General features: G+C 43.1%; 1 protein-coding gene across 1 annotated transcript in view; it reads left to right on the top strand.

Moving 5' to 3' along the window:
* The window catches only part of LOC124788962 (dual oxidase), a 549428-nt gene that overhangs the window by 394129 nt on the left and 142732 nt on the right, over positions 1-12567 (top strand). The window lies entirely within an intron of this gene.

Genomic DNA, 12567 nt, shown 5'->3' with positions numbered 1-12567 from the left:
TGGACCATTCTTCGGTCAGCTACTATGTCCCTTACCCACTTAAAACGAACCATTCATCAGACAATAGCATTGTCCCTTACACACTAACAAGTAACAGTATTTAGGAATTCGTCATGTCCCTTATCCACTAAAGAGGAAGCATTCTTCAGTCAGTGTTTGTTACACACTAAAAAGGAACCATTCTTCTGTCACTCACCACTCTGACTACGGCGAATCAATTACACTACTGGCCATTAAAATTGCTACACCAAGAAGAAATGCAGATGATGAACGGGTATTCATTGGACAAAGACATTATACTAGAACTGGCATTCGATTACATTTTCACGCACTTTGGGTGCATAGATCCTGAGAAATCAGCACCCAGATCAGCTACCTCTGGCCATAATAACGGCCTTGGTGCGCCTGGGCATAGAGCCAAACAGCGCCTGGGTGGCGTGTACAGTACAGCTGCCCATGCAGCTTCAACACGATATCACAGTTCATCAAGAGTAGTGATTGGCGTATTGTGACGAGCCAGTTGCTCGGCCACCATTGACCAGACGCTTTCAATTGGTGAGAGATCTGGAGAATGTTCTGGCCAGGGCAGCAGTCGAATATTTTCTGTATCCAGAAAAGACCGTACAGGACCTGTAACGTGTGGTCGTGCATTATCCTGCTGAAATGTAGGGTTTCACAGGGATCGAATGAAGTGTAGAGCCATGGGTCGTAACACATCTGAATTGTAACGTCCACTGTTCAAAGTGCCGTCAACACGAACAAGAGGTGACCTAGACGTGTAACCAATGGCACCCCATACCATCACGCCGGGTGAAACGCCAGTATGGCGATGACGAATACACGCTTCCAATGGGAGTTCACAGCGATGTCGTAAACACGGATGCGACCATCATGATGCTGTATACAGAACCTGGATACGTCCGAAAAAATGAAGTTTTGCCATTCGTGCACCCAGGTTCGTCGTTGAGTACACCACTGCAGGCGCTCCTGTTTGTGATGCAGCGTCAAGGGTAATCGCAGCCATGGTCTCCGAGCTGAGAGTCCATGCTGCTGCAAAGTCGTCGAACTGTTCGTGCAGATGGTTGTTGTCTTGCAAACGTCCCCATCTGTTGACTCAGGCATCGAGACGTGGCTGCACGATCCGTTACAGCCATGCGGATAAGATGCCTGTCATCTCGACTGCTAGTGATACGAGGCCGTTGGGATACAACACGGCGTTCGGTATTACCCTCCTGAACCCACCGATTCCATACTCTGCTAACAGTCATTGTATTTCGACCAACGCGAGCAGCAATGTCGCGATACGATAAACCGCAATCCCGATAGGCTACAGTCCGACCTCTATCAAAGTCGGAAACGTGATGGTACGTATTTCTCCTCCTTACACGAGGCATCACAACAACGTTTCACCAGGCAACGCCGGTCACCTGCTGTTTGTGTATCAGATATCGATTGGAAACTTTTCTCATGTCAGCACGTTGTAGGTGTCGCCACCGGTGCCAACCTTGTGTGAATGCTCTGAAAAGCTAATCAATTGCATATCACAGCATCTTCTTCTTGTCGGTTAAATTTCGCGTCTGTAGCACGCCATCTTCGTGGTGTAGCAATTTTAATGGTCAGTAGTGTACTTTCAGAAACGACTTCCTGACACTTACATCTATACTAGCTGTTAACAAATTTCTCTTCTTCAGAAACGCTTTCCTTGCCATTGCCAGTCTACATTTTATTTCCTCTCTACTTCGACCATCATCAGTTATTTTGCTCCCCAAATAGCAAAACTCTTTTACTACTTTAAGTGTCTCATTTCCTACTCTAATTCCCTCAGTATCACCCGATTTAAATCGACTACATTCCACTATTCTTGTTTTGCTCGTGTTGATGTTCATCTTATATCCTCCCTTCGAGACACTGTCCATTCCGTTCAACTGCTCTTCCAAGTCCTTAGCTGTCTCTGACAGAATTACAATGTCATCGGCGAACCCCAAAGTTTTTATTTCTTCTCCATGGATTTTAATACCTACTCCGAATTTTTATTTTGTTTCCTTTATTGCTTGCTCAATATACAGATTGACTAACATGGGGGATAAGCTACAACCCTGTCTTACTCCCTTCCGAACCACTGCTTCCCTTTCATGTCCCTCGACTCTTATAACTGCCATCTGGTTTCTGTACAAATTGTAAATAGCCTTTCGATCCCTATATTTTACCTCTGCCACCTTCAGAATTTGAAAGAGAATATTACAGTCAATATTGTCAAAAGCTTTCTCTAAGTTTACAAATGCTAGAAATGTAGGTTTGCCTTTCCTTAATCTATTTTCTAAGCTAAGTCGTAGGGTCAGTATTGCCTCACGTGTTCCAACATTTCTACGGAATCCGAACTGATCTACCCCGAAGTCGGCTTCTATCAGTTTTTCCATTCGTCTGTAAAGAATTCGCGTTACTATTTTGCAGCCCATGACTTATTAAACTGATAGTTCGGTAATTTTCACATCTGTCAACACCTGCTTTCTTTGGGATTGGAATTATTATATTCTTCTTGAAGTCTGAGGGTATTTCGCCTGTCTCATACATCTTGCTCACCAGATGGTACAGTTTTGTCATGACTGGCTCTCCCAAGACTGTCAGTAGTTCTAATGAAATCGTGTCTACTCCCGGGGCCTTGTTCGACTCAGGTATTTCAGTGCTCTGTCGAACTCTTCACGCAGTATCATATCTCCTATTTCATCTTCATCTACATCATCTTCCATTTCCATAATATTGTTCTCAAGTACATCGACCTTGTATAGACCCTCTATATACTCCTTCCACCTTTATGATTTCCCTTCTTTGCTTAGAACTGGGTTTTCGTCTTAGCTCTTGATATTCATACAAGTGGTTCTCTTTTCTTCAAAGGTCTCTTTAATTTTCCTGTAGGCAGTATCTTTCTTACCCCTAGTGAGATAAGCCTCTGCCGGCCGCGGTGGTCTCGCGGTTCTAGGCGCGCAGTCCGGAACGGCGCGACTGCTACGGTCGCAGGTTCGAATCCTGCCTCGGACATGGATGTGTGTGATGTCCTTAGGTTAGTTAGGTTTAAGTAGTTCTAAGGTCTAGGGGACTGATGACCACAGCTGTTAAGTCCCATAGTGCTCAGAGCCATTTTTTTGATAAGCCTCTACGTCCTTACATTTGTCCTCTAGCCATCTCTGCTTAGCCATTTTGCACTTCCTCTCGATCTCATTTTTGAGACGTTTGTATTCCTTTTTCCCTTATCCAGTAAAACAGACCATTCCTAGTCAGCTGCCGTCTCCGTTATCCACTAACAAGCATCCATTCTTCTCTCAGTCACCATGTCGCTAATCCACTAAAAAGGAACCATTCTTAGCTCAGTCGCCATTATGTTACCCACTAACAAGAAACCATTCTCTAATCAGTCGCCATCTCCCCTATTCACTAAACTGGACCATTCTTCTGTCAGCTACTATGTCCCTTACCCACTTAAAGCGAACATTCATCAGTCAGTAGCTTTGCCCCTTACGCACTAACAAGGAACAGTATTTAGGCAGTCGCCATGTCCCTTATCAACTATAGAGTGACCATTCTTCAATCAGTATTTCTGTTACACACTAAAAAGGAACCATTCTTCTATGACTCACCACTCTAACTACGGCGAATCAATTAATTATCACGCTCTGAATAGCGTGTCAGGTTACAGGTGACTGTCACTGTAGCCTAAGAAAAGTGACATAGCCATTAACTAACTAACAAGTACAGTGATGTGCACAACTTAACGGAAAAAATAACTTACACGTGATGTGTCTCTGTCAAGTAATATAAATCGATGAAACGTGGACCATTTATAGAAAGAACTGCTACAGTATAGTGCAGAAGGTAACTAAAAAGGCCGGCCGGAGTGGCCGAGCGGTTCTAGGCGCTGCAGTCTGGAACCGCACGACCGCTACGGTCGCAGGTTCGAATCCTGCCTCGGGCATGGATGTGTGTGATGTCCTTAGGTTAGTTAGGTTTAAGTAGTTCTAAGTTCTAGAGGAGTGATGACCACAGATGTTAAGTTCCATAGTGCTCAGAGCCATTTGAACCATTTTTGTAACTGAAAAAAGGAGCAGTGAGACGCACAAAAACGACGCTTTTATTCAAAGATAATAATTATAGTGACGTCACAGCAGTTGATGATGGTCATCTGGACGTTACAAACAATGGCACACCGTTCCTAATAGTGTGGAATCGTCCAGAGATCTCGGTGCCACACCAAAGTAGGCAATGTATATCGATAGCACAGACATTAGCGAGGGTTCGCTGCAATCCGCAACGAAGTGTGGAAGACACTCCTGAAGGCGACACCTCTCCCCCAGTACTACAGTCGCACTGAGTTCAAGACAGAGCCGAGCCTGAAAGAACTCTGCCGTAGTTCGAAACCTCAGCTACGGCAGTCAACATCATTGTGTAGGACCAACGATTTGTTAAAGTTTCAGATGAACTTATACTGTTCTAAATGAGCAAACATTGCTACCTCAAGATAACACTTTCTTAATCTGTGCATCAAGTGATGGTTTCATAGTCAACGAAAGTTGCAAATTATTAAGCAGTCCTGTTGCAAAGAAGTGTATCAAAGTTAAGTAAAACTTTCATTCATTAGCGTAATAAAGTGAACTAATATTTCATGTGTACTAGTTTGATGGGCCTTCTCCCAGAGCAATCAAAGAAAGCACAGTTATAGCCAGACAAAAGTACACTACTGGCCATTAAAATTGCTACACCACGAAGATGACGTAATACAGACGGGAAATTTAACCGACAGGAAGAAGATGCTGTGATATGCAAATGATTAGCTTTTCAGAGCATTCCCCATGAACCATGGACGTTGCCGTTGGTAGGGAGGCTTGTGTGCCTCAGCGATACAGATAGCCGTACCGTAGGTGTAACCACAACGGAGGGGTATCTGTTGAGAGGCCAGACAAACGTGTGGTTCCTGAAGAGGGGCAGCAGCCTTTTCAGTAGTTGCAAGGGCAACAGTCTGGATGATAGACTGATCTGGCCTAGTAACAATAACCAAAACGGCCTTGCTGTGCTGGTACTGCGAACGGCTGAAAGCAAGGGGAAACTACAGCCGTAATTTTTCCCGAGGGCATGCAGCTTTACTGTATGATTAAATGATGATGGCGTCCTCTTGGGTAAAATATTCCGGAGGTAAAATAGTCCACCATTCGGATCTCCGGGCGGGGACTACTCAAGAGGACGTCGTTATCAGGAGAAAGAAAACTGGCGTTCTACGGATCGGAGCGTGGAATGTCAGATCCCTTAATCGGGCAGGTAGGTTAGAAAATTTAAAAAGGGAAATGAATAGGTTAAAGTTAGATATAGTGGGAATCAGTGAAGTTCGGTGGCAGGAGGAACAAGACTTTTGGTCAGGTGGCTACAGGGATATAAACACAAAATCAAATAGGGGTAATGCAGGAGTAGGTTTAATAATGAATAGGAAAATAGGAATGCGGGTAAGCTACTACAAACAGCATAGTAAACGCATTATTGTGGCCAAGATAGACACGAAGGCCATGCCTACTATAGTAGTACAAGTTTATACGCCAACTAGCTCTGCAGATGACGAAGAAATTGATGAAATGTATGATGAGATAAAAGAAATTATTCAGATAGGGAAGGGAGACGAAAATTTAATAGTCATGGGTGACTGGAATTCGAGTGTAGGAAAGGGGAGAGAAGGAAACGTAATAGGTGAATATGGATTGGGGTTAAGAAATGAAAGAGGAAGCCGCCTGGTAGAATTTTGCACAGAGCACAACATAATCATAGCTAACACTTGGTTTAAGAACCATGAAAGAAGGTTGTATACATGGAAGAACCCTGGAGATACTAAAAGGTATCAGATAGATTATATAATCGTAAGACAGAGATTTAGGAACCAGGTTTTAAATTGTAAGACATTTCCAGGGGCAGATGTGGACTCTGACCACAATCTATTGGTTATGACCTGTAGATTAAAACTGAAGAAACTGCAAAAAGGTGGGAATTTAAGGAGATGGGACTTGGATAAACTGAAAGAACCAGAGGTTGTACAGAGTTTCAGGGAGAGCATAAGGGAACAATTGACAGGAATGGGGGAAAGAAATACAGTAGAAGAAGAATAGGTAGCTCTGAGGGATGAAGTAGTGAAGGCAGCAGAGGATCAAGTAGGTAAAAAGACGAGGAATAGTAGAAATCCTTGGGTAACAGAAGAAATATTGACTTTAATTGATGAAAGGAGAAAATATAAAAATGCAGTAAATGAAGCAGGCAAAAAGGAATACAAACGTCTCAAAAATGAGATCGACAGGAAGTGCAAAATGGCTAAGCAGGGATGGCTAGCGGACAAATGTAAGGATGTAGAGACTTATCTCACTAGGGGTAAGATAGATACTGCCTACAGGAATATTAAAGAGACCTTTGGAGATAAGAGAACGAGTTGTATGAATATCAAGAGCTCAGATGGAAACCCAGTTCTAAGCAAAGAAGGGAAATCATAAAGGTGGAAGGAGTATATAGAGGGTCTATACAAGGGCGATGTACTTGAGGACAATGTTATGGAAATGGAAGAGGATGTAGATGAAGATGAAATGGGAGATACGATACTGCGTGAAGAGTTTGACAGAGCTCTGAAAGACATGAGTCGAAACAAGGCCCCGGGAGTAGACAACATTCCATTGGAACTACTGACGGCCTTGGGAGAGCCAGTCCTGACAAACCTCTACCATCTGCTGAGCAAGATGTATGAAACAGCCGAAATACCCTCAGACTTCAAGATGAATATAATAATTCCAATCCCAAGGAAAGCAGGTGTTGACAGATGTGAAAATTACCGAACAATCAGTTTAATAAGCCACAGCTGCAAAATACTAACACGAATTCTTTACAGACGAATGGAAAAACTAGTAGAAGCCGACCTCGGGGAAGATCAGTTTGGATTCCGTAGAAACACTGGAACACGTGAGGCAATACTGACCTTAAGACTTATCTTAGAAGAAAGATTAAGGAAAGGCAAACCTACATTTCTAGCATTTGTAGACTTAGAGAAAGCTTTTGACAATGTTGACTGGAATACTCTCTTTCAAACTCTACAGGTGGCAGGGGTAAAATACAGGGAGCGAAAGGCTATTTACAATTTGTACAGAAACCAGATGGCAGTTATAAGAGTCGAGGGACATGAAAGGGAAGCTGTGGTTGGGAAGGGAGTAAGACAGGGTTGTAGTCTCTCCCCGATGTTATTCAATCTGTATATTGAGCAAGCAGTAACGGAAACAAAATAAAAATTCGGAGTAGGTATTAAAATCCATGGAGATGAAATAAAAACTTTGAGGTTCGCCGATGACATCGTAATTCTGTCAGAGACAGCAAAGGACTTGGAAGAGCAGTTGAATGGAATGGACAGTGTCTTGAAAGGAGGATATAAGATGAACATCAACAAAAGCAAAACGAGGATAATGGAATGTAGTCGAATTAAGTCGGGTGATGCTGAGGGAATTAGATTAGGAAATGAGACACTTAAAGTAGTAAAGGAGTTTTGCTATTTGGGGAGCAAAATAACTGATGATGGTCGAAGTAGAGAGGATATAAAATGTAGACTGGCAATGGGAAGGAAAGCGTTTCTGAAGAAGAGAAATTTGTTAACATCGAGTATAGATTTCAGTGTCAGGAAGTCATTTCTGAAAGTATTTGTATGGAGTGTAGCCATGTATGGAAGTGAAACATGGACGATAAATAGTTTGGACAAGAAGAGAATAGAAGCTTTCGAAATGTGGTGCTACAGAAGAATGCTGAAGATTAGATGGGTAGACCACATAACTAATGAGGAAGTATTGAATAGGATTGGGGAGAAGAGAAGTTTGTGGCACAACTTGACCAGAAGAAGGGATCGGTTGGTAGGACATGTTCTGAGCCATCAAGGGATCACCAATTTAGTATTGGAGGGCAGCGTGGAGGGTAAAAATCGTAGAGGGAGACCAAGAGATGAATACACTAAGCAGATTCAGAAGGATGTAGGTTGCAGTAGGTACTGGGAGATGAAGAGGCTTGCACAGGATAGAGTAGCATGGAGAGCTGCATCAAACCAGTCTCAGGACTGAAGACCACAACAACAACAACACACAAGGTTGGCGCCAGTGCCGACACCTACAGCGTGCTGACATGAGGAAAGTTTCCAACCGATTTCTCATACACAAACAGCAGTTGACCGGCGTTGCCTGGTGAAACGTTGTTGTGATGCCTCGTGTAAGGAGGAGAAATGCGTACCATCACGTTTCCACCTTTGATAAAGGTCGGACTGTAGCCTATCGCGATTGTGGTTCATCGTATCGCGACATTGCTGCTCGCGTTGGTCGAGATCCAATGACTGTTATAATATGGAATCGGCGCATTCAGGAGGGTAACACGGAACGCCGTGCTAGATTCCAACGGCCTCGTATCACTAGCAGTCGAGATGACAGGCATCTTATCCGCATGGCTGTAACGGATCGTGCAGCCACGTCTCGATCCCTGAGTCAACAGATGGGGACGTTTGCAAGACAACAACCACCTGCACGAACAGTTCGACAACGTTTGCAGCAGCATGGACTATCAGTTGTATATTTGTCCTATGAATACCCGTTTATCATCTGCATTTCTTCTTGGTGTAGCAATTTTAATGGCCAGTTGTGTAGTTTCATCTGGTCGCAACAAGTGGGATGTGTGAGCGCGAGGACACCAATGCATGCTTTGCAGCGTGCTTCCATGCTGATTGTAAGGCTGGTAAGGAAGTTTCTTGTTGTAGGATGTTTCATTCCTCCAGCAGCGTGGCTGACAACTGCTGGGTGTTCTTTGGAGCATGCGGGCATGCTGAAATAAGTCTCCACGGCGCAATCTACACGTTCTCGATGTTACGTAAGTCGAATGAACGGTCACGTCAGTTCATTCGCCGAATATGTTCTCATTTCAAGAGCTCCTCTACCTGCGTTGTTCGATGAGGTCGCCCACTGTCGGCCATAAAATAAAGCAAGGGCCGAATGCTCCCCTGAAGAGACGCACATGAGAAAGGAGTACAGTGTGACAAAACGTTGACCATTGATTGTACCGTGTTTAAAGATTTGAACATCAGTACGCCCATAGAATATTATGCCTCTCCACACCATAACATTTAGACCACCAAAACGATCGTATTAGACAATGGGTATCTTATGTGTTCCCACCTGTCGCCATATGAGGGAACGCTAACGTGCACCAACGACGATCCATGACTTGTCAGCCGCCTCTATGGCCGAACGGTTCTAGGCGCTTCAGTCCGGAACCGCGGTGCTGCTACGATCGCAGGCTCGATTCCTGCCTCGGGCATGGATGTGTGTGATGTCCTTAGGTTAGGTTTAAGTAATTCTAAGTCTAGGGGACTGATGACCTCAGATATTAAGTCGAATAGTGCTTAGAGCCATTTGAAATCAATTGTCAAGGCGATGGTGGAGCAACGGAACGCCCTACCACAAGAATTCGTTACCAGCCTTGTGGCCAGCATGGGAGTACGTTGCGGTGTATGCAGTGCCGTCCTCGGTGATCACACACTCTATTAAGAGCAAGTCCTGCTGTTTGTTATGTCCAGGAGGCCATCACGAATCGCGGTGACTTGACTGTAATTACTGTCTTTCAATAAAAGTCCCATTTCTCTTCGTCTAATTGCTTATTTCTTTCAGTTATCTTCTGTACTATACTCCAGGAGGTCTTTTATGTATGATGCAAGTTTCATCGAGCTATGTTATTCAGCCAAGTTACTTTCGACTTTAAGTTTTCCACATTAGTCTATTTTAAATCTGCATCTGTACTCTGGAAACTGCTATCAAGGGCATGGTAAAGGGTACTTCCCATCGCACCGTATATCAGAGTTTATTCCCGTTGCATCCATATATGAGCGCAGGAAGAATGCGTAGTGATGTTTAAGATTTATGGCTACGGGGAATGCAGTCTTCATGTCATTATATAACGTTCGATTTTGATGGATCTAGCCATATCATCCGACGTGCATCGAATCGATGTGCGATATTTTGCAGTTGGACAGAGCATGTTACTGAAAGACAAAACAGTAAAACATATTAAAGTGATTACGTCGCAACATCGATACGGTATGTATGTATCAGGTACATCTGGTGATGAGGCCACAAGCGTCAAAATTGATCATGGTATAAAATTTAGAGATCCTTTCTGAGCACCACATAACAACAGAGTTAGATAAGTATAAAAGATTACACTATAGCTCCTCAAGAAAAAATGCATTCGCAATGCTAAAATCAGGCACGCTCGCTCCCTTGTATGCAGCGATCTGACGCCCACGACTCTATGGAAGAATCTCCGTAGTTTAGGGGTCGGAAAGGCAAAATCGGAAACTATTTTTCATGTGTCAGCTAACGAATTAAATGAATTCTTCTCTGCACCTCTGCATACCCACACGGCTGATAATTACCGTCCACAAGAATCCCAAAACAGGATAACTATCAACGATACCTTCCATCTAAAACACGTAACAACAAATACGGCAAGAAAAGCGATAATGAGAATCTCTTCTGATGCAATAGGCAATGACAGTATCGGTATAACCATGATTAAGAATGTTGCCGATATCTTAGTACTAGTCTTAACTGACATATTTAATTTTTCCGTCGTGAACGCAATATACCCCACTGCACGGAAAAGAAGCATAATTCGACCCATCCCTAAGATCGAAAACCCGCAACTGCCTAGTGATTACCGACCAATTAGCATACTGCCTACTGTTTTTAAAGCACTTGAATATATTGTTCATGATCAAATCACTGAACACCTGGATGAATTCAGCCTATATGACAAATTTCAGTCCGGTTTCCGTAAACATCACAGCACAAACACTACTCTAATTAAAGTAACTGATGACCTGAAATACGCCATCGACAACTGAATGGCAACAATATTGACGCTACTGGGCTTCAGCAAAGCTTTTGACACTGTTAACTTTGGCATATTGCTCAGAAAAATGCAACAGCTTAATTTCTCAGATAGTGCAATGAGATGGTTTGAAAGCTACTTAAAAGACAGACAGCAATGTGTTGTCTGCGTAAATGAAAAATCTTTCTGGAAACATGTTTCCTCGGGAGTGCCACAAGGATCAGTCTCAGGATCACTTTTGTTTTCTTTATATGTCAACGATATTTCGTCGGTTCTGTCCTCCTGTAAATATCATTTCTATGCCGACGAACTCCAGCTCTACCTAAGCGTCAGACCTGAAGATGTAAACACTGCAATCTTTCCGATGGATGATGATCTGTCTTCAGTAGTGACATGGGTGAGAAACCTGGGGCTTAAACTAAATGCAAAAAAGACGCAAGTAATCTTAATAGCCCATCAGAAATTAATAAGTTCAGATTTCCGCGAACGGCTACCTCCTATTCTGCTCGACGGTACTCCAATACCATATCAGAAAACAGTTAAGAACTTGGGTGTAACTTTGGATGAGCATCTCAACTGGGCGGAGAATACAGTCGCAGTGTGCCGGAAGACGTCTGCTTCTCTCCATGCTCTCAAAAAGTTTCGGAACGTATTTCCACAGGACTTGAAACGCCAGCTCCTGCAAGCACTCGTTCTACCGAACCTCCACTATTGTGATGTAATTCAACAAGGCATGAGTAGTGAAAACAAAAGACGGCTAGAACTAACCATGCGTTACACCTGCAACATTCACCGATATGATCATGTTAGTGCTTCATACTCCGAGCTAGGGTGGCTACGACCGGACAAATTGCGTGACTACCACACTCTATGTCTACTTCACCGACTCCTCGTCGTGCAAGCACCCCAGTACCTTGCTTCAGAGATTAAAAACCTGTCATGCCATCATAATCGAAACACGAGGTCACTCTTATTTGGTATCCTGACTGTGCCCACTCACAAAACAAAAACTTTTGCGATCTCCTTCTCAGTTGCCGCTGGCCGCCTCTGGAACAAACTGCCCCTTACCTTGCGCAAAATTCAATCCGTTGCTGCTTTTAAGAAGAAGTTGAAGCATTTCCTACTATCATCCTCATAACGTTCTCCACAAAATTAATGTACATGACCAATCCTTTCATCTGTCAAATAGCAAAGCTAGCGTTTCCTATCTTCCTCCTGAGATGCCTTCCTCTTCATCTATCTCTATTAGCCACGCAATCTTCTTTTCCTTTATATTTCCTTAATTATGTTTCATCATGTCTCTATTCTTCTCCTCCCTTCACCATCAGTCTCCCTCATACTCCCTGCTGCTAGCACTCCTATCTAAAATCTGTCTCTTCAATAATGTCTAATTATAACAGTACCTATGATCTACGAATATAAACTCTCTATTTATGTATTTTTCCAGGTGTCCCTTTGTAATTGTTTGTTTCACTTTTTGTACTAGATGTAGGCTAACATGCCTACTAAAACATATGAATGTAAAATAAGTAGAATGCCTGGTTAGATGTAAGAGAGGGCCTGATGGCCCTAATCTTGCCAGGTTAACTAAATCAATAAATAAATACATAAATAAATATAGAAAAATGTGAAGTTGTTACATATACA

The sequence above is a fragment of the Schistocerca piceifrons genome, chromosome 3 (assembly GCF_021461385.2).
Source record: "Schistocerca piceifrons isolate TAMUIC-IGC-003096 chromosome 3, iqSchPice1.1, whole genome shotgun sequence".
Taxonomy (NCBI): Eukaryota; Metazoa; Arthropoda; class Insecta; order Orthoptera; family Acrididae; genus Schistocerca; species Schistocerca piceifrons.
The sequence above is the reverse complement of the archived record's forward strand: the minus strand, read 5'-3'. Positions and strand labels throughout refer to the sequence as shown.